Source organism: Megascapheus bottae, chromosome 19 (assembly GCF_031878675.1).
Source record: "Megascapheus bottae isolate mThoBot1 chromosome 19, mThoBot2.hap1, whole genome shotgun sequence".
Taxonomy (NCBI): domain Eukaryota; kingdom Metazoa; phylum Chordata; class Mammalia; order Rodentia; family Geomyidae; genus Megascapheus; species Megascapheus bottae.
In genome coordinates, this window is record NC_143527.1 from 11,765,253 (window position 1) to 11,788,012 (window position 22,760).

Below are 22,760 nucleotides of genomic sequence, written 5' to 3' on the forward strand. Positions count from 1 at the left end.
TTTTAGATTTAATGCTTGCAGGTGCTTAAAATAAAAATATGCCATCTTATCCTTTCAGTAGTATCTTCTACAAAGCCCAAATACATTAATTTTAACAAGTTAAATGATGACTTACATGAACTTTAGAAAAGGACAGACAACCTACCTTTTTAATTGTTTTTGTCTGAACCAAAGCAAGTTCTCTGTTTTCATCCGCCACATACAATGACAGCTTCACATATGGGTCACTACAAGAAAAAAAATTCAGATTTAATAGTTATACTTCTCATTTAAAATAGAAACATCAGGAGCCAGTGGCTTATAATCCTAGCTATTCAGGAGGCTGAAACCTAGTGGATCAAGGTTGAAAGTCAGCTCTAGTGAGCTTGAGGCTTAGAATTCAAACCTCTATTCAAAACCTCAAAACAAAACAGAACAGAAATAACAAAACCCTAAATGAAGTTCAAATATCACTTAAATGCTATTATAAAAACTAAGTAGCAACATTTTAACATGCCTACTAAATCAATATACTCTGAAAAACTTCCCATCAACCAGCATGTATATAACACACACACACACACACACACACACACACACACACACACGCACGTACACACATACACACAAGCACACACACACAACATTCTAATTTTGAAAATAATGTTTCTGCAATTAATACATTAAAAAGGGGTGGTGTGAGGGTTTGAATTTGGGGCTGCCAGCTTGCTAGGCAAGCCCTTTACCACTTGAGCTATGGCCCCAGACTTCCTGTAATTAATTCCAAATAATTGTTTCTAAACAGAGATTCTGTAAAGATGACAAGGAAGACTAAGAGGCATTAAAAAAAATCTGTTCACACTAGTAAAAATCAAGCTAGAAAACAAACACACCCAAAATGAAAAATAACTAACTAAAAAATTAAAGCTTAGAAAATCAAGAGATTATCCAAGGTAACAAGTTTGAGTACAGCCTGCAGTTTTCAGGTTTCCTGACTCAAAGTCCCAGAATTCCTTTTGCAGGTGCCCTAATTGAAAACCTCAGGCTTGGGGGATGGGGGGAGGGCAATAGGTACCAAGACATGTGAAAGGGTATCAATGTATGTGAATTAATGCACCTTCTATCTGGCAAATATCATGTAACCCTTTTATTAATTACAATAAAAAATAAACATAAAAAAAGAAAACCTCAGGCTTTTTCTGAGTGCTGCTAAAAACAAAAATGCAGTATTTTATTTCTAGTCACCAAATTATTGATAAAATAGATGATAAATTTATAGATATAACTAGGTTTATAGCTGATCCCTGTAATCTCAACCACACACACACACACACACACACACACACACACACACACACACACACACATCATACACTATAGGGAACACTATAAATTCTTCTGCTGTCTTAGTTTTTACATCCTTTGGCTATCATGATTGCTAGATAGTACGTGACTGCAATAAAGAGCTAAGCCTTTAATAGAACACTGGTCATTTATTTATGTTTGCAACCCCTGAAAAGGTCAGAAAGACACATGTAGCAGGGTACTAAGGATAGGATCTCTGCGTATGGACAATATCTTCCAGCTGTAATGAGGAAGGCATATCCAATTGCGCAACAGGTCAAGTGCTCATCTTGGTAGACACAGGGTATTATGGACCCTATGAATGATTGACCAAGAAACTTCCTGAAAGGGTATTCAGCTTAAGGAGAAAACCAAAGGCCAAGGTGTAGAGCTGGCTAAAGTTCAGTAGTGTAAACTCAAGGGGAGGGGAAAACAGTGGCCAGTATGGCTCTCAGGCTCCTCTTCCCTTTCTTCTGAGACTTAAGTATGCTCAACTTCAGACTGTTCGTGAATGAAACAGGAACAACACCTAACTCACAGAATTCCTTTTTTGAAAAAAATCACAGAAAATGGTATTCTAATAATTGTACTGATTTATTTATTTGTCTTTTGCTCTCTTAGGCAATATGTGAGGTATTTTGGTTATGTTCTGCTTAGACTGACAATTAGATTTGCCATTGACATATAGCACATAGAACTAGCTGGTGTCTGGCCATCCACAGCTCACCAAGCCACTCTGTTTTGCCTGGTTTGCCACACATCATGTGGAAAGCTGAGTGGACTGGGTGGAGTTGTTCACACGAGTCGTATTCACCATAATTCCCTGTCTGTCACTCCCCATGGAGTCGCAGCAATCCCTGTTCTCATGGCTACTAATACTAATTGGGAAGAACTCAGGACTAGCAAGATCCACACAGGTCTCTAAGATGCTCAACACCTTGTGGATTGGAAGAATTCTGTTCTGCAAACTGTATCATGTTCTCACTTCCTCAGGTGACAACAAGCTGGTAACTAGGACCCAAATCATTTCCCCTTATGGAGTGATTATTCCATGCTAGGTAAGCAGAACTACATGAGAAAACAGACAATGCTCCTCCTGCCCCTCCTGCATGGAGAACAGTGACTTCATGCAAGCCACGCTCATTTGGAATATAGTTGCATCCTCACCCCTCACCCTGAATCTGCACTGATTCAGGGACCCAGGTGATCTCCAGACATGGGTCCAACTGAGCACCACTGTCAAAGGAGTCTGGGGTACAGATGAGGCCAGAAGGCAAGAGGAGGGAGAAAGCATTCCAGGAAGGAGGATCAGAGCCAAAGACTGAGCAATGGGCTGAAGCTGAGATTTTGAATATTACAAGTCCCATTTGGCTTAGTTTGGAGAGTGCAGAGAGAACAGGAAATATGGGTGTACACCACAAGGCGTCAGTCATTCCTCCTGACTTATCTTATTTGTACTTACATGGCTTTGGGAAACTCACATAGCTTCTCTGAGCCTTGGTTTTTACCATTTATGAGGTGGGAGTAATAACCAGAACTTGTAAGAAGGCTGTGAATTTGACCCATGGTGCTGGGTCATGTGCCTTAGCCATAGCGCCCACACCTTTGCTAGTATGTGTGGAACAAAGACGGTACCACACCCTCTTTCCACAGGGAAGAATGATGGTTTCTTCCAGCTGTTGTGATAGCTGGCTATACTCTAAAGGCAATAAGCCTTGAGTACGTGACCCAGTACAGGCAGCTCCTGCCCTTCTGTTCACTGCCCTGTCCCCTGCAAAATACATAGACCTCCTGATAAAAATGAGTAAATAACAGGCACAAAAGAATGTAGAACACTTCAGTGAGTTAAATGGAGTTAGTCAGGCATTACCCCATTAGTGACGTGACACGTCCCTTGTTCAGTACGTTCCAGAAAGTTGAGCAACAGGGAAAACTCAGAAAGGCACATTTTTAATTCTCCTTGAGGAAAAGCCTCATATGCACTGTTTGCTTAACAGTCATACAGGTGGAGTGACTGCTATCTAAGGTTTGAATTTTTTTCTCTTCTATGTGCCTAGGGGCTGAACTCAGGGTTTCCCATGCACTTGAGCTACATCCTTAATCCCTCTGCTTCCGGCTAGGGTTTCCTGCTTTTGCCCAGGACTTTGATTCTCCTGTCACGGTCCTCTGAAGATGCTGGTTTTACACTACGCCCCTCATCCATCTCTTGATTCATCGAACCCAGTGGGGATCAGAGCAGGTCTGCAGTCACTGGTCCATATAGAAACTAGAACCTCTCCTCTACAACAGAGGCCCAAACATAGTAAAATCTACCTAACACAGAGAAAGTGCCACTGAAACTGCTATCATGTTACATCACAACTTGAATTGTTGAAGCATTCCTCGTTCCTTTCCACTCTTAATATTTTGTACCAGTGTTATATAAATTGCTTAGAATTCAATAAACAACACTTGTAAAACACTTTCCAGTAAAGAAAACATATCTACAAAGTGTGAGAAGAAATAAAACACACAAATGCATGAAAAACTGAACCAGAAGTTTTCAGCTAACAACACCAAAAAAAAAAGGGTAACAGATGCTAAAGAGGGGAAGATATGTTAGTTAGTACTTTTATTATTGGAAACACAAATTATTAGTTTTCTAGAGAAAGTATCCAGAGTGTTTAGAGTCAATGGCCTTTGGCCTAATGTATTCCTCATAATTAATCCTATAGAAACAATCAAAGATGTGATCTGGGCACCAGTGGCTCACACTTGGAATTCTAGCTACTCAGGAGGCTAACATCTAAAGATTACAGTTCAAAGTCAGCCTCGGCAAGAAAGTCTGTGAGACTATCTCCAATTAAACACACACATACATAGACACACACGCACAAGTCAGAAGTGGAGCTGTGGTCTAAGTGGTAGAGAACTGAGTACAAAAAGTTCAGGGACAGCACCTAGTCCTTGAGTTCAAAACCCAAGACTGGCACACACACGCACACACACATACACACACACACACACACACACACACACACACACACACACACACAAAAGTGAGTAATTATCTGCATAAAACTCTCAGTATAGCATTATAAACAGTAAGAAAAGATTAGAAGCTACCTCCTGGCTCAATAGGGAAATAAATTGTGCAAAATCATAAAGAAGACATTAGAATATTATAAAATATTAACATTGTACTTTTAAGGAATAAAACAACTTTGGTACAACAGTAAGGGACTAAGGAGAATCTAAAAATGTGACTAATTCAAAATACACAAAAATAATTGAGGAGCGCGAGGCACTGGTAGCTCATGCCTGTAATCTTAGCTACTCATGAGGCTCAGATGTAAGAATTCTGCTTTGAAGCCAGCCTGGGCAGGCAAGTCTGGGAGACATATCTCTCCAATTAATAACCATATGCTGGAAGCATAGCTGTGCCTCAAGTGGCAGAGGGATAGCCTTGTGCAAAAGTTCAGGGACAGCACCCAGTCCAGTTCAAGCCCATGTGCACCCGCTCTCTACTCCCCCCTCCCCCAAACTCCACTGGAACTGGGAAAAACAACCAAAAAGTGAACAGCAATTCTCTCTAGAGAATTCTCTTCTAGACTCACTCTTACCTAGATGAATTATGTTTCTTCTTTATTTTGCTACTTTTGCTACTGTGAGCAAGCACTTTTATGAGTATCCAAAGTACAAAACAGCAATAAATTACACATATGCTTCCAACTATAATATACTCAATCCATGAAGTACGGACCTTGAGATTTCACTGCCAGCTCAGCCATGACCTCACTAACAAACCTAAAAAGGGGTTTCCATAGTTTCTTCTACCTAGAAAAATGGTCTTAAATAACTGTGACTACTAGATATTTTTGAAAGACTATCACATACATTCTAAGGCTTGGTGAATTTTTTTTGAAATACATCACTTGCCACCAATACTGGTTAATGAGTCACTTACCCTTAAATATGTATGCTTTTTCAACAAATAGAGCAACGGGTCAAATTACATACAGTCAACTGTATTCTTACATTAAGCAGATAATATAACCCAAAAGAGCTAAATAATGTGGCCAAAGGGCACCAGCAATTCAAAGGCCATAAGAAGAAACAAAAACTTCTCAATGTTTAAAAGTTGTTTTACAATTGATCTATTCCTCAAAGAGTCACCGAGGGTCCAGCAATGTGCAAAAGTCTGTAGTGGGCACTGAGCTGGGGGAAGGAAAATAATGGTAAATAGAAAGATCGTCAAACAGGCTGCTTGTCCATGCCCGCAGGAGCCAGAGTGAGACCTGATGTGGATTTTGCTTTTATAAAAGTTGGTTATATGTGATGTGTGTGTGTGTAAATTACAAGTGCATTATTATACCAGTCCTAAACAAATACAAAGAACAACTAAAATGCATAAGCTGTGATGCTGCCCAAAAATGTACTCTTAGTTTCTTCAAGGATGTTGTTATGTTTGCCCCAACATGTGTGCATATTATATATGTATATATGCATATACATATACAAATACATGCAAGTTTAAAATTGGTCTTCATTTTAAGAAGATCTAAATTACAGGTAAAACATGAACCGCAATATACACACATGTGCATATACATACATGTGCCACCTCTAATACCTAGGACAATCTCGGGAAAGATGTTCAAGTATGCCTATTTCATGGATCATAAGAAACAGGTGAGGCCAGAAAAAATATTTTTGGGGGTTGTGGCACTTGAACTCAGGGCTGGGGCAGTGAGGCCAATTTTTTTAATCTAAGTTTGCTTCCCAAACCCACATTTTATTCAGAAGTATATTTGACTCTGTGTGAGGCCATTTCCTACAGGGAAATTTAAGAGAGCCATGGAGCAAAAGCAACCTTAAGATTAAAAAATAGACAACAGCTATCTATAAACACTTACATGAATGGTATAAACATGTGCTATATAAATATATACATGCATATATAAAGTGCTGTGCAGTCATTAAAATAGTACCAATTGCAAAAATAGCCATCTCTCATTCTCTGCTTAAAGATGAGAATACTCCACGCTATCATAGCTACAGAAACAAAGAAAACTACTGTGTTATAAATATACAAAACTATACAATGGTGTATTACTAAGAGCAACCGTTTTCTCATCTTTCTGTTTTCCAAGTGGCGTAAACAGGTTGCTGTTTATCTAGGAATGCTAAGACAGAAAGATGACACATCCAGTCCCCATGTGATCCCAAATAAATGGCAGCAACTAGAAAATTTAATGTTAAAAACACCAGGTGTATATCAATGAAGAAGGTAGAGGGAAATGTATTTACAACTGCAACATCTTTGATTTAGTAAGGAGTCTCAAAGAGTCTTTCGAGGAAAGTTATGTAAATATACTAAATGGGGTGAAAAGAAATACTCTAACTTTCTTAATTTGGTATCTACGTTAAGTACTCCCATGGTACAATGGGCTTCATTATCAATCTCATTTTATCTCTCTGTGGGTCTCTACCAATAAAACAGTGTTTAATTGCAATGCCAACACCCAGGATCTTCTCTATTATTCCTTGAAGGGGGCCCCCAAAACTCGACTATATCAAAGATCTCAAAAGTGCTACCCCATGCACATTTTAGGATGGAAACCATGAAGGTGGGAACCCTTAAGTGTGAAATACAAACCTGTTTACCTGTGAGAGAAAATGCCAGACTTCCAAGATTTTCCATGTAAAATTGTGGGTCCCCTGCCATACTCGTACTGGGCTTGAACTCGGGGCTCTTGCTTTTGTTTAGTTTTTCTGCTCAAGGATGGCATCTTACAACTTGAGACACACTTCCACCTGGCTTTTTGGTGTTTTATTGGATATGGGTCTCAATCTTTTCTGCTTAGATTGGCTTTGAACTGTGATCCTCAGATCCCAGCCTTCTGAACAGCGAGGATTACAGGTGTGAGCCACCAGTGTGTAGCTGAAAAGTTATCTTCTAAAAATACGAGTTGGGAAAATGTAGTGCACTTGGCCACAAACAGTATATGTGAGCAGTGACGGTATTCTATAACCTGAGAGTTTAGAAAGTTGAGAGGCCTCAGTGTACCTAAGTGAAAAAAATCCAAAAGCCATCAATTTAGGGATAAAAAGAAGTATCTGTCTGATGAAAAACAATTAAGCAAAAACTACTGTGCTCACTTCACTATGGTGGGGCTATCTCTTAATGCATAATGTATGCACTCAGGACTGTAGAAACCTTTGGCCAAAGGAAGTATGGTCCCCCACCCAGAGCCTCAGAGGTCCCGTCAGATGACCTCAGCTTGAGTCCACGGCTATCGTGAGTGTGCTATTGTGTCCTCTCCTGGCAGCATTTATCCTGATAGTGTTGAATCATGAGAAGGAGGAGCTTAAAGAGTTGTGGCTACCACACAAGCCTTCTTTCATATATGTACTGAGTGGTGGGAAAGGCAGAAATGTTGGTCCTATATACTTGAACACCCATAGCAGCTGGGGTGACTATTATTAGTCTAAGAGATGAGAGATTCCTAGCACAGGGTCTCTAACTCGACAGGCAGCAGAATCAACTATGTGATTTGATTCACACTGCTCCCTGAGTCTCAATCCTGGAGTTTCTAATTCAGAGCCTCATAGTTTGCATTCCTGACTATTTGTCTGTCTGGGTCTCCCATATTGGGGACCACTGGGACTCCATGAATGACTTTGATTCTATAGGATCCAGCACAGTGAATTACTTGATGCTGTATGAAGAATGGGAGCATGGAAGAGATAGCTCCATCTCTGCTCCATGTTATGGACTCGGCCTCTGCTGGTGGGCTTATTACTCTGACCACACACATTCACAGGGGTCACAGGAAGGGCAACTGGCAAGGCCTACCTGTAATTATATTATCAGCCTACAGCACTTTGTGTTTATCTCTGTGGGAGTGGAGATGGAGAGGAGAGAGCAGGGTAAAGGCAAGTCAGGTCCTGCCTACAAAAATGTTTGTCTAACACAAGAACAGTTAGGAGTACCCTGAAACAATAAATGTCTGTCCGGAATTCAGTTCTGAAGGAAGTAAGACAAAGAAAACAATTCTGAATACGAGTCCATCAGTCAGTCAATTTGTTCTTAGAAGAATCTGGGGGGACCCTGATAACCTACCAGACCTTCCTCCTAGCTTAAGTCAAGCCTTGTAAAACAAAAATGCCAAGACACATTCTTAATTATTCAATTATACTATGTTTCCTTTTATATCATGGCTCCTTTCATCTTCCATTTATGAAGTAGCCTTAAACCTCTCCCTCTCTTTCTCTCTCTCTCCTTTCCCTTTATCTCCAGAGAAAGACTTGAATCTGGATCCTCGTGATTGAGGCAGAAGATGCTAGAGTTAATAGCAAAGCCAAATCTACACTGCGCTGTGTCAAATCAGAAAAGGGAGCAAGTTCTATAGTCCAGAACTGCGCAAGGAAATCAGCCTTTGATCAACTAAAGAGAGAAATCTTTTTACCAACTTGGAGAGAGGCATACCTTCCCAACCACCGCTTGCTTTAACTTAAGAGTCAACACAATGAAGGAGGAATTGAGAGCCAGAAGCAGACCTACACTTAGGGAAGATGACACAGACACACGAAGAGGAGACGGTCATGTGGCTGGAACGATGCATTCAAAAGCAAGGAATGCCAAGGGCTGCCCAGCATCACCTGCAGGAGCAAAAAACAAGCCTTCCCTCGAACCTGAGGAAAGAGCTGGGCCCTGATAATATCCATCTCAGAATACTGTGCTCCTCTCACCAGGTACCCAGCCCTGGATGTCTACTTACACCAGACTTAGTAAGCTGAGGGTTATCAGAAACCCTCAAAGCAAAATGTGTTACAGAGCTCTGGCATTTCTTCTCTCATTGGAAAAAGATGGCTCGCTGATGATTCCACTTATTTATAGCATCTCCAGCACGGGATGGGACGGGGCTCGTAAGTTAGTGTTACTATCTGTATACCCACAGGTGTGGTGAGCTAAATCAAATGCCATATACAAGGCCAGGATTTGCTCTCAAGTGAGTTTCCCACACTCTCAGAAAGATGTTTGCAGTTTGCAGGGCATTCTGGCCTTTGGAACTGCAGATAAGGAATGGAGGACCTGTACACAGCTGTAAAACGCTTAGTGTACCCTCCATGCCAGCCTGCCAGTCACGCTCAGCTTGCTATCAAAACCATAAGACCGCCCCATGAAGTCCTCAAATTCCTCCGGAAGGCAAAAGAACAGAAGAGCTCCCTTAACTCTCAGAAGAATCATTCACCAAATAAGGGGTTTATTATTTTGCTTTAGAAGTTTTGTCTTCATGTCGGTTACACGTGCACACAAACCACTAGACACTTTCCCTTTCCAATGCTGTTCTTAGCATACCTTCTTCAAATGGAATTTGAAAAAATGAGGAAAACAATTGTGCTTCACAGAGAGAAGGCTTTTTCCAGGTAGGCAGGTACGTATGCAGCAAGCAGGCTCCTGCTTTTAGAACTTTCAACAAGTTTGCAGAAGAAAGGAAGCCTTCACCTGCATGAACAATCTTAGTTGATCTACACCCAGCATAAACACTCTATCTCCAAAGATGAACATACTGGTAACTCATCCAAAAAAATGTGTACTTATTTGGATCTCAGTGGTATTTTCAGACTTATTATATGGCAGAAACCTTAGAAATCTGAAGTCATTCCCTTAAGTTATTGTATGAGGTGAGATTGGGAATTGAAGGACTTCTCTAGAACTTACTGTAAGCTCAATAATGATTAATGATATTAGTCCTACATCCCTCATTCTCTATCTCTGTCTGTCTGTCTCTCAGATTACAAGTTTAGGCTGTTTCATGACTTCCATTTTATGAATGCATTTTTTTTCTGTCTGGGACCCTGAGGAAGGAAGAGTTAAATAACTATGGGGGTGAAAGCACAGGAGATAGATCAGGAACAAAATTTACTTCTTTCCCATAATCTCTGTTGAGGTCAGTCTGATGTTGGTAATAAGCAGAAGGCTGGGTCCTTGTTTTCCTTTTGCTTCATGCCTTAGAATTTCTATTAGGAAGCAAATAGAGCATTCAATTTAATCTATTTCCAATAATAGCCACGAATGTCTGGTTCTCCAAATATGTCCGTCTACTATCTTCAAAGCTTTTATAGCATTCAACTTTAATCCCCGCCCCCTCCACTGATCTACATATAATCTTATGCTTTCTCCCCATACTACCATGGATGTTCTTTATTCATCTAGACTCTTAAGCATTCAGCATCTCAGTCATCCCCCCACCACCCAAAAAAAGACTAAAAACATTCTATAATAACTAGTATCCCTATTTTTTGAAATGCTACAGCCATGAGTGTTTAAGCTACTCCTGTCCATTGGCTCCATTGCTTTTCTGAATTCTTTCTTTTCTAGTGTGTAAATCTTTTTTTTTTAATTTTTAGTGGGGGAGGGTAGTTGTGGAGCTTGAACTCAGGGCCTGAGCGCTGTCCCTGAGCTTTATTACCCAAAGCTAGTGCTCTACCACTTTGAGCCACAGCATCACTTCTCTAGTTTGTAAATCTTAATTCTCTTAAAACTAGTTGCAAATCACCTGAGGCCACTGTTTAGGTCTAGGCTCCTCTAATTTCTCATGGAACCCAATAAATCTTCAATATACAGTGCTTGACTTCTTTCTGAGAGGTTAGCATCTTCCCAGGGTAATACATTCAGAATCTGCCTGAGTTGCCAAGATGTGGAATTCTCATCATGTTTATCTCCTATCTTTTATGAATAATCAGATGCTGAAGCTGTTTCTCATATACATCTCATTTTCTTGAGCTTGCTTCATTTCTTTCACTTCTCCATAATGTGGAACCTTCATTGATGTTTCCCACCGTCTCATGAGGTCTAAAGCCAAATGCAGTCAAAGTAACAACAAAAATGGGGCTCATAGTAAACCTCATTTCAATAGTACTAGCTATTATCAAAACTGAAATTACAGACTGCTTTTGCTGAACTAAAATAATGAACATTTACTCATCAGTAGAGCTGATATATCCTTCAGGGTTGGAGGAGAAAATTTACATATGCATCTAAAGGATACAAGAAATACTACTGTTTGCAGGCTCACTGAGGGAGAGCTAGTACAACAGTTAATTCCAGAAGCCCTGATTAGATAACTGTCACAAACAGTGAAGGAGGCATTCACATTGAAAAGAAAAAAAAGTATTCTGGCTCACTTATATACCACTGAACCATTCTCTTAGTCCAGTTGGTTTAAATGCTCCACGTTATTTGTCATGCTCATGCTGTGACTGATTTTTCTCCACCATGAGGAGACTTCCTTTCAAAATAAAGACAATCAGGCCTCGAGGCAGATGTGCCTGTTCAGACATGGAAAACACTCGGACACAGCTCTAAACCAAGGCATATGATGGGGAACGCATTCATTCACCTCCAATTTCTTCAGGGCAGATATGGAAAGGGATACTATGCAACCATGACAATGACAACTCTATGGAGTATGTGCCACTTGCAGATGCAACCCATATCTCACAGATATAAGTACACACACCCCCCACAGTCACTGGGGGTGCTGTTACTGCAGAGAATGGGGGCATGCACGTGGACTTTTCTGCTCTGTAGGATGACATGTAATGAAGCAACCAATGAAATGGCAGCATGCCTAATTATAACCCAATTCATAACTCTGACCCACCATGAGTCACTGAAGGTTTACAAAATGGTATCTGCTCATGAACATCTGCAATGTTAGCCCAATACCATTTATTAACTTGCCAATTTGATTTACATTCTATATATCCTATAGTCTGTCATTTCAGGAGAACTGTAAAAGGCAAATGGCTAGTGTGGCGACCACAAGACATTGTTACTTTCACATGATATGATCCATAAAAACTTGCTTTGGTAGTAGTACAGTGTTCTTTCCCACCTGGGGATTTGCTTAAACCATGGATTCTGTGGATTCAGTACATGGGAGGTAAGCTCACAAAAGATGTGCAATTCTACAAGCTTCAAGGTAAGCTGGGTACTGGTGGCTCACGCCTGTAATCCTAGCTTCTCTGGAGGCTGAGATCTGAGGGTCACAGTCTGGTACCAGCCTAGACAGAAAAATCTAGGAGAATCACCTTTAAAATAGCCAGCAAAAAGCCAAACTGGAGTTGTAGTTGAAGTAAGAGTACTACTTAAACAACTGTGAAAGCCTGAGTTCAAATCTCAGTACCAACTTCCGTCCCCCAAGCCCCCGAGGCAATGGCAATACGGCTGGTGGGCTGCATGGTCCAGAACGGCAATAGGAACATAGCTCATTGGGAAAGAACTGCAAATGCATAGGAGGCTATGGGCTGATATAAAGAATGACACAGTTTCCAATGCTTCACCTTTGACTTCTTTGCCCTCTGCAGCAATCCCTGCTTGGGATTCCCCAGCCTCCATCCTCTCTATATCCAGGGATATCTGTTCTCCATAACTATTACCCACTGCTGAGACCTTGGACTTGAGTACATATGAGACCTCTTCTTCGTCTTCCAAATCCCACTGGTTGTTACAAGAATGAAATTCACTGCAGACTCCAGCCTCGTCTTTTTCTTCATCTTCTCAATCATACTAACCCAAATTTCCTAAACCCAATACATGCAATTCACCTTATGTGCTGATTCTTTGTAACCAACAACAACCAAGTCCAAACTTTAGGTAGTTTGTGCCTTACACAATTAGCCAGAGGGAACAACTTTGTGACTTTATTTCATAGAGAACATTGTGCTTCTTTCTCTGCTGGAAACACTCTGCTCCCACCCAGCCTGTACATGACCTTGAAGCCAAGTTCATTTGCCTCTGGAAAGAATTTCAGTTACCAAACCTCACTTCTGCTGGCAGACATCTATGGCCATAGCAATGGTTTACTTCTGTGTCCATTTCTGCTATTTGTGTAGAAGCGCTTTGGGAATAGAAATGGGTCTTTGGGCATTGGTTTTATCTCGCACACAGTTAAATGTGTGCAAGAAAACAACTGTAGTATAGGGTGTGGTGCTAGCCTTTGAGTAGGTGGAGTAGACAGAGAATGTGGGCCTAGGATGAGGTAGGTGAGGAAACTCTTGAGGTTGGTAAATGCTAGAAAACAACTCTGTTTACAAACAATGTAGTTTTATAATCTGGGGCAGAGATGTCTCTAGTATTTTACTACTGCTTAAAGCAGGAGTGGGCTACATCGATAAATAAGCAAAGCCTCACTTGTGGATTTTTTTCGGGGGGGAGGGCCTGGGGTTTTTTTAATGTCATGACTGAAACAAAGCAATCCAATAGCCTGGTGTAGAAGAACCTGGAAATAAAGGATAACTTGCTCTTAGAGGAGTTTAAATATGAAAAATTGATAAAGAATTAAGGCTAAATATATATAGTCGCCTCAGAACATACAACTATAGCATGTTAAACACTTAACATGCCATACCCCACAATAGGTCAAACTCTTAACTACTTCCGTGAATGGCTAAGAAGCATCACCAATCTATTTCCTCTAAGCCAAAACTATCAGAGGCAAGAGCCAAACTCCAGCCCCTAGAAAAGTACAGAAGAAAACCTGGCAATTAGACTTTGACCTTCAAGTATTGAGAGCCACCCAGCCAGTTCTATTACAGCCTAGCAATGACAACCCAGAAACAAATAAACAAAACCCACAATCTCCACTGGACCCAAATACAGTCCATGAAACCCTGTGGATGTCTACAGGAAGTCCCCCAACCCCCACACACACCCTCTGCAAACCATTCCAAGGCCCAGGCATCTGATTCATCTCCCTTCTTATTTTTAAATTTCATTATTAAGTAGTTGCACAAAAAAAAGGCACAGTTCCTTAAGTCAGGTTATAAATACAATGATTCTTGATAAATATCACCCTTTCATTGTTCTCTCCATTTTCCCGTAAACATTGTTCATTTGTACATAATGAATATTGACTACAATGACTGCAATTTGCTCACCCTTCCTCCCGCCATTCACGCCCCGGCTCCCCTCTACTGCCCTCCCCTGCAAAACATGTCTCCCTTCTTAATCAACAAACATGCATGGGCCAACCACTACATGTTGGTACCTAGATAAACACCAGGAAGACAGAAACATTGCCCTACCCTTCACCCCTGTCAACTTTACATCCATGCATATCTTCCATTTTAGTTGAAGTAGGATGATCACAAGTTTGAGCCCAGCCTAAAAAAGCGAGCACGTTTAGCGGATGATCCATACTCAATCAAAGAAAGAAAAACAACCGGGCACCAGTGGCTCATGCCTCTCATCCTCAGGATGAGATCAGGAGGCTGAGATCTGAGGAACTCAGGCAAGAACATCTGTTCGTTGTTAATTGAAAGTCTCCACTTCACAACCAGAAAACTAGAAGTAGCACTGTGGCTCCAAAGTGGTAGAGCACGAACCTTGAGCAAAAGAGCTCAGGGATAACACTCAGGCCCTGAGTTCAAGTCCCACAACCAACGAAAGAAGAAAAGAGAAAAAAACAGAGCAAAGATGAGCCATGATCTTGATCAGCATTCCTCACCCCACAGGGACAGCATGTTCATGAGCTTCAAGGCAGGTTCCCTGTACCCAGTGGGCAACCTTTTTAGTGAGCTGCTGGTGAAGTTAGTGTGGATAACAATTCCATCAGCATCCCTATCCCCAAGAACGGCACACAAGCTCATGTCCACGGTCACTGGAGACACCGAGAAGAGATTTCATTATCTCAGTGACTTGGAATGCAGAGGCCCAGGTGGTGATGGCATAAGTCTCATGAACGTGTGTGAACCCTACAGTGGACTCCCACGAGTAGCCTACGAACGCAACCAATATTCGTGAAACAACTCACCAGTTTTCTCTGCTAATCTTGACTTAGAAATAGAAATCAGGTCTCTGATATTAGAGACCATGCAATCTAACACAACTTCATTTGACAAAGAACAAATTAATTTTTTTCATATATTTATTATTGTAATTAATAGAAGGGTTACATGATATTTGCCAGACAGATGGTGCATTAATTCCCATACATTGATACCCTTTCACATGTCTTGGTTCCCATTTCCCTCTCGCCTACACCCACCCCTCATCTTGTTTTCCCCACTTCCCTATCCAATTTCAAATAACTAAATACAAATATATCCAATATATCAGTTAACAAAGTGAGATACTGTAACAATATGAGATAACCAAGGGACAGCAAAAGAGATGAGAGATAACATAGTACTTTAAGATCAACAATCATTCATTATATGGCTTATGTTTCTATATCCTAGAGATCCTTTCATTTAGCGTCATACTATATGGACTTTAGAACAAATTAAATCTTAAATCTCTGCATCTGTGCTGGCCACAACTCTTTTTAACAGGGCAGAATAATTACTTTATTCTGGTACTTTTCAAAGATATACACACATACCCTAGTTTTGAATATCAATCAGTTGTTATTTGGATACTCTGATAAGTAGAGCTTTTCTTTTTTACATTTTTCTATGCAAATGATACTTTAGAGCATGTCTGTCTGTCTGTCTTCTGGTGTTTGAACTCAGGGCCTAGATGCTGTTCCTGAGATATTTTACTCAAGGCTACCACTCTATACTACAGCTCCACCTCTGGCTTGCTTTTTCTTTCAGGGGGCGGGGCAGGGGGTATTGATGGTGGTGGTTAATTGGAGATAAAAATCTTAGATTTAGCAGGGCACAGTGGCTCACGCATGTAATCCTCTCAGGAGGCTGAGATCTGAGGATCAAGGTTCAAAGCCAGACCAGGCACAAAAGAACCCTAAATTGGAAATGAGACTTGGCTCAAGGGTAGGGAGGTAGCCTTGAGCTGAAGAGCTCAGGGACAATGCCCAGGCCCAGGGGCAGGATGGTAGCCTTGAGCTGAAGGGCTCAGGGACAGTGTCCAGGCCAAGTTCAAGCCTCATGACCCACCCCCCCCAAAAAAAAATCTTAGAGACTTCCCTACTCAGGCTGTCTTCAAATCCAGATCTCAGCCTCCTGACTAGTTAGAATAACAGGAGCACACCTCCAGCACCTGACCATTTCCTAAAGTCCATCTTCTTACCTTAACTCTAGTGTCAGCTATAACTTACATTCAAAACCAACCAGGTAGGAGCCACTGCTCAGAAGAAACCTGAACAGTGCTACTCCAGAAAATGAACAACAACAAAAACTCACCTCTGCACTCAGAGGTGAGTTTCTTCCCCTAATTGCTGTTTCTTCCCCTAATTACTTTTCTTTATGGCTCTACATAATCTGTGGACTCTGTTATTACGGCTAGTCAACAGATCCATGAGACTACAGCTCCCTGAAGGGAGAGAGGCAGATGGCCAGAGATAGTCTGGCACTGGGTCTTTCGAGCCCACCTGGAGCTCAGTACATATGTATTGAATAAATGAATGAGTTTTCACCTCAGGTACATTCTCTGTTTGGAATTTACAGATTGCCTTTTATTTGGATCATTACACTCCCCTCCTCCTCCCCTAAAAAAGGGCAGCAAAGCTAAGTATAGATTTCCACACACACAGCAAAAAGAAATTTCATGGTGACCTGGGGCAACACCCAGGATTAGGCACGTGCAGGAGGCCAGGGGGAGGCCCTAGCTCTAGGCAGAAGATGAGGCCAAATAGCTCCAGCCAGGCAGGGGCTGTGGGTTGCAGTGCCCACGCTGTTCTGCTGACTCTCACTGCATCGTTAGTGGGCTTTGCTCCTTAACTGGTTAGTGCTAAAGCAAAGAGGCGTCAGTTTTGTCATCAAAGCTTTCAGCCCTGTGTCATGCTCAAAATCAAATTTTAATGACAATATTCTGGAAAGAGATGACGGTACCATCTCTGGGGACTGTTTCACACAGGTGATGAGCCCAATTTATCTGTCTTCTTGTTCTCCTCTCCACTCACTCATCTCCTTCAGCTTTCATAATCTTTCTAGCAGTAAGATTTTTGTGGAGAGTTCCCCCTGGCACAAACATGATAGAAACTTCTATGCATGGAGCAGGGGATTTCCCCATCAATAAATAAAAGGATTGGGTCCAGTGGCAGAGCTCTTGTGTAGCATACTTGTCCATGCCAACCTGATTAATCTTACAAATTAAGTCTTAATTGTCTTTTATGAAGCATCCTCACCCAGCCTAAGGCAACACCGTTAAATAAACAAATCAAAGGAAAATAGGAATGAAAGAATTTTTTAAAGCAGCTCAACAAAAACTGATAGGGAGGTGTAAAGAGACAAAAGTCTTTTGGGGGTATTAAGTACAAAAGATATTCACCAAATATGTTCAAGTGGCTAAAAGAACATGAAAATAAATTACTTTTAAGCCATGATAAAAGCAAGTGACTGAAACCACCTAGTCAGGGAGACAGTCATAAAAAATAAAACACACACAGTATCTTCCAGATATATCACTGATTAAACACAGATAAAATTATACCTGAAAAATTCAGCAAAAACAGGACACACAGAATGAGAGACAGACAATGAGAGAGAACTGAATATATTAAAATGCTGTGACCCCTACCACGCCGTTTCCTTTCATAAAGACTTCCTTGAGTGTCAGGCTTGTCTACTTAGCATGACAGATGGTAGCCAAAATAAACGAACTCCTCGACCCTGTTAATTGAACTAAAAGGTTCAAATCCTTCCACTGGCAAAGGTTCTCAGAGATCACATGCCTACAGTTACTAAATAGCTTCTTCCCAAGAATCTATGAGCACATGGCCTCCAACAAAGGTGACAGGGGTTCCAGTCATGGCCTGGGTCAGAAGTGGTTGTTCATAATCACACATGATGGCCTGCCTGCAGCGGGCCACATGAGTAAGAGAGGAGTGAGCAACACGGCTTACATCACTAGAGCAGATCGAGTCTGTACTTCCACTTCAGTCCCACTGTGAGGTGACGATATGTCACGTGCTTTTCCAGAAATCCCCTCCTATTCATCCACTCTCTAGAAGAAAACCAGTCCTTTGTTTTTGGAGATGATGTCAACCAGAAGCTGGACTTTTAACCTTCTTCCCATAATGAATAAACTCAGTGGAGACAGGACAGCTCACCACCATCTCACTAGATCCTGGGATCACCTGGGCTCATTTGGTTGATGACCGTAGTTGGGGAGGAAGGGAGATAAGACCCTTCTAGAGGGTAGGAAACAAAGTTGCCTTGGACTTCAGGCCAGGCTGCAGGCCTTACCCACACGTCTTGCCTGGGGGAAGGAAGGGAAAAGGGGAGAGAGGAACATGGTGGGTCCTGGAAGCTGCCAGCCTCTCCACTGCCCACCTGTGCTTCTGCACTGAGAGAGCAGGTGAGGCACCAGGAAGTACAAATATTTACCAAAATGAGGGCGTGCCAAGTAGCCCTCAGTGGAATTCTGAGACAGGGAACACAGTGCAAACAGATTCCGAAAACAACTGAGAGCACGTGCCCCAGTTTTGGCCTGAAGGTGAATGACCTCAGAATCTAGAATCCCAGGTGAGGGCGGGCTTGGCGGGCTCCCTTCTCCATCTGCCCAGAGGAAACCCTTTCGGGGAGCACATTCCTTCATTATCAGCGCTGGGTACACAGAATGAAAGACTGCCACCAAGGCTGAGGAAAGAATATGTAAACGGATTTTCCTGACAAGTGATCCAAAAAGCCTACAAGTACAGACTTCCGTGAAGAACCAAAAACAACCCACCCTCCCAACACAATCGCCCTAACAGGAATGCTATCTCTCCCAGTAACTGCCTCTAAGCTGTCAATGAGTGTACAGGAGTATTGCTGTGGCATGTCCTTCCCCCTCAAGTTCATACACTCTAAAGAATAAATTCCTATAATCCCCTCTGTCTCTTCATTATAGATCTCTTCCACGATGACCAGAGACTACCCACAACATGTTTTAAAAAAAAATCTGTACAGTAGGGGCTGGGAGTGTGGCCTAGTGGTAGAGTAATTGCCTAACATGCACAAAGCCCTGGGTTCGATTCCTCAGTACCACATACACAGAAAAAAGCCAGAAGTGGTGTTGTGGCTAAAGTGGTAGAGTGCTAATCTTGAGGAAGCCCAAGGACAGTGCCCAAGCCCTGAGTTCTAGCCCCGGGACTGGCAAAAATAAATAATAGCAATAGCTAACAAAACAATAGCTACAGCATGCATACTGGTAACAAATCCTATGTCCTTTCCCCTGTCTAATTACATATAAAATGTTCCTTTTTCCTTCTTTCAGGACTTGCCATCATCATACTCAAGAGTCTCATGGGCTCTAAGGCTCACCTTCTACTCCTCACGAGCATCTTAAAAACATTTTCAATGTCATCCTCTTTTATATAGTTTATTTGTTTTTATATGTTTGACAAAATCTAATTCAAATGTGTGAAGACACTGTACTTTTTCAATGTGAAATAAACTACTTCATTTGACTGCAGGCCGTGCTGTTTCCCACTGTTGATACACTCTCCTTATTTCAGAGTTCTAATGATCTTAATCAGCACTTAATGGTATCAGGAATACTTTGTGGAAAGTAACCTGGCTCATTAATGACAAGGTGTGGCCCGCACACATGTATTTCTTTTGGGGTTTGGCAACACACAGACAGACATTAACTACTGAACTAACAGTTTATGAATCACCAACAAATGAGACAGAAAAGAAACAGAAATGTCACGTGTTAATCATGAAGTACATTTACATGTATGAGTAATGATACATGGGAAATGACAACAAAACTTAAAGGAAATTTTCAGTTAAATTGCTCTGGGCTTTCATTTCTGTTCTTTCCAAATAAATATAATGATACCAATAATGTCCGGTAAGTCAAAGACCAAGGGGAAGAAAGGTTCCTATCCTTATCATCTAAAATTAGGAAATTAATGAGCTCTAATTCATTCTGTGGTGAGTCTTCTAGGACAGAAGATGGTATTTCATTTGAAGCCAAGTGCAGCTGATGTTTTTCTCTTCTCCAGCAAGACTTCCAAGGTAGAAATATTCAAGAGACTAGCCAGTCGACACAGGACAGGAAACAAAAAGTTTCCTCCCCAAGAAAACAAGATGAGGGGTGGGAGGGGGAGGGAAATGGGGACCAAAACATGAGAAAGGGTATCAGTGTTTGTGAAGTAACACACCTTCTATCTGGTGAATATAATGTAACTCTTCTATTAATTACAATAAAAATATATGAAAAAAAAAGTTTCCTCCCCAAGTAGCAATGTCAAAATCAGAGAACAACATTTCACCGAACTTCGTGTCCCATTCACTTAAAATATATAACACAATCATTCTGTCTTCATTTGGGAAAAGCAATTTATACCCCCAAGATATCTAAGACAGATAAGAAACCAAAGAATAAAGAATCAGAGTTCAAATTTGTCAGCTATCCTTGTCTACCTTTCTATACAGCGTAAAAGCAAACTTGACACACTTTTGTGAACCCCAAAAAACAACAACAACAAAACTGAAACACCAAAACACAAGAGAAAAGGATCACGGCAACCCTCATGCCTGTTAGCTAATGCTGCTGGTAAAAAATCAGTATAACAACCAAATCAAACCCCAGGCCATAAGACACTACACTTCCACACAATAAACATACAGTGGCGTCTTTGTTCTTACCTGTTACTTCCCTCAAGGCTCAGGAGAAACAAGATATGTAACCCACAGGGAAGCGCTCCACCGGATTAGCTTTGATAGAATTCTACTCAGTGACCATGTACCTCTCCAGTCTCTTTTTCTGCCTTCCCTGATTCAAAGCAGAGTCTGTCTATATACGCGTACACACACCTCTCAGGATACTTGGAGAACACCAGCAAGTTTTAACACAACTGAGAAGGAATCCACAAGCTTGCTTCTTATACTGATGATTCATATTAATAACAGCTAGACAGAAATGCTAGTTGGTGGAAAAGGGAGTTGAATCAAGCTCCACCCCTTTTATAAAGGATTGAGTAACTCCACCCAGTTGGGTAATTAGCTGAAATCTTTACCCAGTGCCCTAAGGTAAAGTTACCTGCAATTCTTCCCACTGTACAAAGGACAGCCCCTCCTGCGTAAAGATGGACCCAGGCCTTATCCCTAGGCGTGGATAGCTAGCAGAGGCCCCATAGTTTCCTGTCACCTGTGCTGCCCAAGTTGTTTGGCTTACTTAGAACTGCATCCCTTTTCCTGGGCAGGCAGGCTGTGGGGTCAGTCCTTCACCATTCCTGGCTGACTTTGTTTCTATCTTGTTCTCTACCCAGGCCCCATACCAAGTAGACTGAGACCCCGACTTCTGGGCCTTCAAAGACCTTAAAATCTTGAATGGGGAAAAAGACAAGAACAAAAATAACTATGACATACAAAGGCAGCTATGGCAGAACAGAATCGAAGGGGAAGGGTTTGGTGTGTGTGTGAGAGGGGAAGCCTCAACCTAAAAAGCCACAATGTAGCTTTCCAGGTCCCTGCTATGTGGCTCTGGGTGTGATGAAGCAGGAGATGAGCTTAGCCTGGTGACTAGACTCCCATGAGCAAGTCAAATGACTTAGCATGATGTGCCTTCTCTCCTGAAGATACACACTCTACACTTCATCCAACATAAACAAACTCTCACCCCACCTGATGTGTCCCCCTTCATTCATTCAAGAGCCATGGGCATTCGTGTGCAATAGTCTTGATGTACTAGCTGGGAAACCCTGTAAACTAGACTTTCAAGTTCCCATCAGTATCAAATATTGGGATTCCCGGAGGTGGCAGGAACATAACCAGATCACTGGTGGAGCTGGTGACCCCTGGTGGCTGGGAGGATCTTAGAAGACTGAGTAGAACAAATGGTAGGTACCAAGGAATAGCCAGAGAATCTGAACCTCACATAGACAGGCTGAAGGTACCAGGGATACCAGGACCATTCAGTCTCATTCTCAAACAAGAGCAACACTTGCAAGCATTAGGCAGATTACATTTGAATACTCCAAGAAACTCCATTTTCTTTGGCTATATCTAAAATAGTAAAAATTATCTGTACTGTTTCAGATCTACATGCTAGCTACTAAGTTAAAAAAAAAAACATAATACACTGTAAGCAAATACACCTAAACAAGTTAGGTCATTTTATTTTAAAAACAGTTAACTGGTTCCCTAAAAGATAAAATGGTACCTAGTTGTGATGCACTGAATTGTATATCTCCAAAATTCATATCCTGGAAACTTACTTCAGAAGGGGATTATGTCTGCAGATGGGCTCCTTAAAGCAATGAATACGTAAAAATAATGTCAGCAGGGTGGGTTCTGAGCTAGCCTGTGCTCTTGTAAAAGGTAAATTGGGACACAGGTACAGAGGGGGAAAAAATGGCCATCTGCATGCCACAAAAAGCCTGGGAAAGAAAACCTGGCCTGATTTTACACCTGATTAGACACCTTGATTTCAGAATCCTAAGCCTCCAGAGCCATAGATGGGTTCCCTTCAGTATTTTCCCTCTCTGGTGAGGCTCTGACCTGAAAAATGGAAAGAAAAACCTTTGTTCCCTTTTCTCAGAATGAAAGAG

General features: G+C 41.5%; 1 protein-coding gene across 3 annotated transcripts in view; it reads right to left on the bottom strand.

The window, feature by feature from the left end:
* Nucleotides 1–22,760, bottom strand: part of Nedd4l (NEDD4 like E3 ubiquitin protein ligase) — a 187,707-nt gene that overhangs the window by 123,688 nt on the left and 41,259 nt on the right. For 2 of the 3 annotated variants that reach the window (XM_090353032.1, XM_090353030.1), the window contains exon 2: nt 146–227. The gene's annotated coding sequence lies outside the window, so the exon portion shown is untranslated. Of the gene's footprint in view, nt 1–145; nt 228–20,856; nt 20,899–22,760 lie in introns of those variants that run through there. The other variant, XM_090353031.1, reaches the window with a different exon arrangement.